At 38.2% G+C, this 5,973-nt stretch overlaps 1 protein-coding gene across 1 annotated transcript in view; it reads right to left on the bottom strand.

Moving 5' to 3' along the window:
• LOC107696703 (TOX high mobility group box family member 3-like) overlaps positions 1-5,973 on the bottom strand; it is a 49,189-nt gene that overhangs the window by 20,339 nt on the left and 22,877 nt on the right. The window lies entirely within an intron of this gene.

Genomic DNA, 5,973 nt, shown 5'->3' with positions numbered 1-5,973 from the left:
GCCTATTAAATGAATATAATCAAATGAAATGATTAAAAGTGCCTGGTTTATTTTAACTACAGGTGTTGACTTTATTTTACTTCTTGCATGAGATATTTTAAATCTAATTGGATGTTTGGTCGAAATAATAAAAAAAGTCACAATGAGAACAAAATACAGATTTAAAAGTATGGTAAGAATTACCAAACTTAGAATTTCAGAATTGATTCCAAAAATTCTGGAATCAAACAGTCACAGAAATTACTAATGTACCAGCACATAAATTTGGAAAGCGGTAGCCAAACGGTTCATTGATTAGTTCACCCCTCATGTAAATGAGTAATAATGACACAGGAAGGATCCCAGCTGCTAATTCACCTCACATCATCTTGAACTGTAATGCATCAGTGGGAAACCTAAGTGTGGCTTGCTGTCTGTCATGCAGAGACTAACTTTGCATTACAAGAGTGGGGGAGAGTCACACAATCATCTTACTAAACTGAAATGCCTACACAGGCTGATGAAAGATCATGGTTTATTACAGTAGCTGAACACAGAGCAGCTTTCAAAACAACACCCACAAACAAAGACAACAGAAAAGGTCTGATAATGTGAAAAAAAAATATCGTTAAAACTGCAGGTACATACAGTATATTATTCAGGTCATTTTTTTAACATGTGAAAATATGATTGGATGGTGGTGGTGTTTGTTGTACAGTATCCACATAGTTTACTACAGATTTCTTTCTAAATTGAGCTCTCTTCTTTATTCTGATCCTTTATTCAATCTGTATTTCTAAAACAAACGTGATGGCAAATTGTTGAAATGGCAGGCATCCTATCTTTTCTTCTGAGACACAAACACACTGACAGGTAGGAACAATGGAAAAGCAAAATGAGGAATTATGGGTTAGCAGCTGGAGGACCAGCACAGAGGGCCCTCTATAACCAGACAAATCATGCATACACACAGACACACACATGTGAGGACCATGCACACACACACAAACAACAACCACAACAGCCTCAAGGCCCTGATTCAATGGTGCATCCAACAGCAAGCTTTTGTCTGTTTAAAACAAAGTGATTCCTTCAGATGTTACACAACCAGAAGAGTTGGAATAAGAGGGAAAAAAGGCTTTCTTATCTCATTGTGGAGGGCAAACAATTGCAGGAACAAATTAAGATCAGAGCAAAATGAGAAGAGCATTAATTTATTTTTCCCTTGCTTTGTTCTCTCTCTCCCCCTCATCTTTTTGTCTGAGTGGTTAGTATGCGAATGTAATTACCGAAGGAACTGTAACTAATCAACTGCGAATGGTATCCATTAATTAGTCTATGCCCTGGAGAGAGAGTGAGCGAGAGAAAGAGCGGGGGGACAGAAAAAGAATGAGCTGATATGTTAAAAGTCTAACCAGCAAATATACACATGCACAACGCAAACACACACGCGGGCCCCGCAGCAGCTGCAAGACTTGAAGAGCAGGTGTTTTGGGCTGAGGAGGCCTTTTGGAGCTCTCACCTGGCGCATCTAAAGAGGAACACCACGCTGCCACGCACAATACAACACCATCATGTCAGCCGCAAAATGTCTCTCTGAAAATGTAAACCCTGAAAAATGACAATTTTTCCATACGGTGTTTGTCCTGTTGTTATTAAACGGTCTTCTGATCATATCAGTGAGAGTCTGCTGTCAGTAGTCCTTAGGTCACACGCAGTCCTAGCCATTTAAATACAGGATGGTGAATTGGTGTCGCTTGAGTAGTTTGAGAAAAGCAAATGCTTTCTGCTTTTTTAGCATGTGTCTCTGTAGAGGAAAATGAGTTTTTGGAGCAACCAATGGGGAGAGAAAAGGACAGAGAAGTCTTTGACTAAACATCTCATTAAAAGAAAAGAATAAGCCTACCCTTCACCCCACACTCCAATAATAAAGAATAGCAATACAACACGAAAATTTACAACGAATACAACAAATCAATATAACTGCAGCACTTTTTAGAGTCAAAATGGACTTGCCTGCTATTATTCTGAGAGATGCATCAATGCAAGTCATTCCGAAAAAACAAATGTTTCTCCATAATCTTTAAATCAAAAAATTATTTGCTCAACCTTTCAAACAAGTTTCCCTTTCTGCTGTCATCACTGAGGCTGCTCAGGCTACTGGTAATGTTAATTATCACTATTAAAAAGGGGGATTTCACAGCGATGCCATGGAAGAATCATTTGGGGTTCCCCAAAGAACCTTCCAGTTCTTAAAAGAACCATTTTTTCTTAGTGTGAAGAACATTTTATTAATCTAAAGATCGTTTTCCAAAATAAAGAACTTTTTGTGCAATTGAAAGGTTCCATGGATGTTAAAGGTTCTTTGTGGAACCATAGATACCAATTCAGAACCTTTCTTTTTAAGGGTAAATGGTCAAATATCAATGCATGCATTGTTTTAACTCACATTGGGTTTAACTCACATATTTTTATAATCCAATTTATTCCACCACACACTTTTTCATTATTAAATATCCAGTTTCACTCTGAAATAAGTTACATTACAGAAAATGGGTTGTGAACGGCATTCATATTGACTTTACCAATGAAATTTGAAGAAGATCACTTCTTTGAGAAAGTTAAAAAAGGACAGAGAGAACAAGGTGGATTCTGAGAGGATGGAAAAAAGATCTTGCCTCATTTCATCACTAATGTGGGCCTACATGATACAAACAACAAGAGGAAAGAAAGATGTGTGTGTGTGTGTGTGTGTGTGTGTGTGTGTGTGTACACTAGCACTGCTCCAGGCTTTAAGTTATTCATTCACACCATCAGCATTCACCCTGTTTTAAATCCCATTACCTGCCTCTCTGCCTCGCATCACTGACACATGTAGATCCACAACTCATGAATATTAATTGAACAAACATTACTCTCAAACGGATATCACAGAAGGACTGCTTTAAATCACCTCTCACTTGTCAGCTGTACATTTAACAACTGATGCCGATAAACAGAAATACAACGAACCAGAGCTTTTAGGAAACAGAAGTTAGCGTGAATGAAAACGGACACAGGGGGTGTTGTTGTCGCTCTTGGCTCTCTTCAGTGAGAGAGCAGACCCTCTCATGTTCATGGCAGGGTGGGATTGAGCCAGATGCCAAATGAGATTAGCCGTGATGGGTGGATGAGACAAACTGAAAGAATGAAAGAGAGAATGCTGTAAATGGGTCAGATCAGACAATGGAGCCTCTGTAATTAACAAGATGAGAGGAGTAATGCAAACACTACCTCTGCCTCATTAGTGAACAGTAACGAGCTCAAGACACGCCCCTGTTAGGGATAAATTACAATAGATGACTAGTCAACAACCAACTAGTTGATTAATGACATCAAGTTTGAGTTTTTTTATTTTTTTAGCATTAAACATAGCATTCTTTACATTATATGTAATAAAAAATATACAGTATATATAGGTTTTAAACATTTCTAACCTCTATACTGACTAAAAAAGGTTTAATCCATCAATCGTCTATAGAAGTTATTGTTCTTATATGCCCAAATTATATGCACAAAAACACTTCACTCGCAACCAACGAGCTGATATGTGATGTAAAGTTTTTTAGACTTTTTCTCATTTATTTTTATTTTTTAGCATTACATACATTGTATTCATTTATTTTGGAAAATAAGTAGTTTTATATTTCAAAAAACTAAACTGACAAAAATGGTTCTAGCAGACAATCTTTTATGAATCTTGAACAAAAATGCGAGGCTTCACTTTTATGAAGCTCCTGACTGATTTTGGACACCAGCATCCATACTGAGCCGGGTATCATAACCTGAGTGTTTGTATATTCTTATGCAAGTGTTTCTAGAGGGAAATAAGATATTATTACAACAGAGTGAATTCAATCACCCCGGGGGAAAAAACAATATTACAGAACTAAGACCCGACACAACCCAAACACAATCCACTTGAGAAGAATGTGAGCATGCCCAACAGCCTGTTTGAAGAATTACTGAGGTCACATGGTCATTATCTACGAATGGGAGAGCTGAACAAAAATACTGGGGGGTGCGCATATTTAATAAAAATATAACACTTTGAGAAAGGAATTATTCTTGGTATTTTAAGGGAGACAGTAAATCTCAGCCTCTAAGATGGCGTGAATAACACACAATATAAGCGGCACACACAAACATAAACGACAAATGTACACACAGTTCAGGGAGGTAAATGTGTAAACTGACATCTTTGTTCAGCAAGCCCACACAAAGAGCCTAAAGCAGGGCTGTTCTGATCCGCAGGAGAAATCGATCACTAAAAGTCAGTTTAAAGCTAAAATCATTAATGAAAGCACTGCACACAGAGAGAATACAATCACACTGACAGAGACTCTCTTTAGACAGTCACCTCTTCCTCTCATCTCTCTTTTTCATGCTCTCGCTCTATCTCCCTCACTTTCCTTCTCTCTTCTGTGCTTTTTTGTTCTGTCATTGCATTCTGCTATGCGCCCTGTTTCTTTAAAAACAAGCACATCTGGGTGTATAAAGGGCCATTTATAAATGAAAACTGCATTACTTGATATTTATTGCTGTAGAAGCTGGCCTTTTACAAACATATCAGCAAGAGAGATAGAGAGAAGATCTGGACTAATGTACCGTTGCCAAAAGAGCTACAAGTGGCAACAATGAAATCTGAGAGCTACTTGAGATTTTTCCCACTAGATGAGAGATATGAAATGGATCCATATATAAGTCCTTGAGTTTCTATCTACTGAGCTTTCAGTATGACCGGCATTATACCACTGTAATACATAAAGAGGGATGGTTAAATGCAAAGGAGTAAATTTGACATTGAAAAATATGGATTGACTATAATAACCTTAGCATGCGTTACAAAACACTCAAAGTAGTAGAAGTAGTAGTAATTATTATTATTAATATTATTATTAGAGTTATAGGTCAGTTATTATATTTCAGTCCTTACAGAAAACCTTTAAAGAAAGCCCTGACTAGCTGAAGCTTCATCTTTGATCTCGATTGGTACAGCACTGGCTCTGTGCCACAGTACAGCTTACACCCTGGATATAGCTTCAGAGATTCCCACAATAGAACAGAACATCCAGTTACACACTCACACACACAACGCCCCCACATATGAAAGTGAACACAGTTTATGTGCATGCTGACTTGCACCTAATTTCATTTAGGGTTTTGGAATGTACCAACAAGCCCTGTATAATAAAAAAATAATGCAATAAAAAGTGTACCCTATAAAAATGTTAAATGCATTTTCATATTACCAAGAAACTCTCTGTGAAACTTCCAAAACAGCATTTTCTATTGTATTCATCATTTCCATGACTAATTTCTTCAAATGTGTATATTTAGCTGCTACATACTGTACATTTCCTTTATTGCAGTTTGGATACATCTGCAGTGGGCGCTCTGACTGCCAGTTGTTCAGTCTTTGTAAGTCTGTGAAACACAAACTGTTAAGAGCCGGCTCTTACATCAGCTTATTATTCTAGCGAATACTCCACCATATTAAACAAATGGATCAGCCTACAGCTGCAGAGAGAAGCCTGCATGAGGGGCCAGAGGTTATTGCCTAATTTTAATCTTGGCTGTATTCCCGGGCCAGTGCCACATTCCAATGTGTGGCTGTGTAGCCTGGCGCCACTGACAGGAGTCCTTCTGAAAACACAGTTATGGCCGCTCTCCATAAATGTGTCGAGAAACAAAGCAATCAACAGGTTGTGGAAGATTAACAGCATGGTTGATATAAATTAGCCTGAATAATGAAAACGGTTTAGGTTTTAGGTTTTGTGCCACACATACCGTTTACACCTATTGTGTGTAGAGATGCACCGATCGATCGGCCAGGGATCGGTATCGGACGATTTTCCTCATGACCAGCTCGGATCGGTGACCGGCCGGTCAGTCTCACTTCTTTCCGATTTTCGAGCCGATCCGTTTTGTTACCAGCGTCACAGGCAATAACGT

Source organism: Sinocyclocheilus anshuiensis, unplaced genomic scaffold (genome assembly GCF_001515605.1).
Source record: "Sinocyclocheilus anshuiensis isolate Anshui unplaced genomic scaffold, SAMN03320099.WGS_v1.1 scaffold354, whole genome shotgun sequence".
NCBI lineage: Eukaryota > Metazoa > Chordata > Actinopteri > Cypriniformes > Cyprinidae > Sinocyclocheilus > Sinocyclocheilus anshuiensis.
This window is presented reverse-complemented; position numbering and strand designations above follow the sequence as displayed.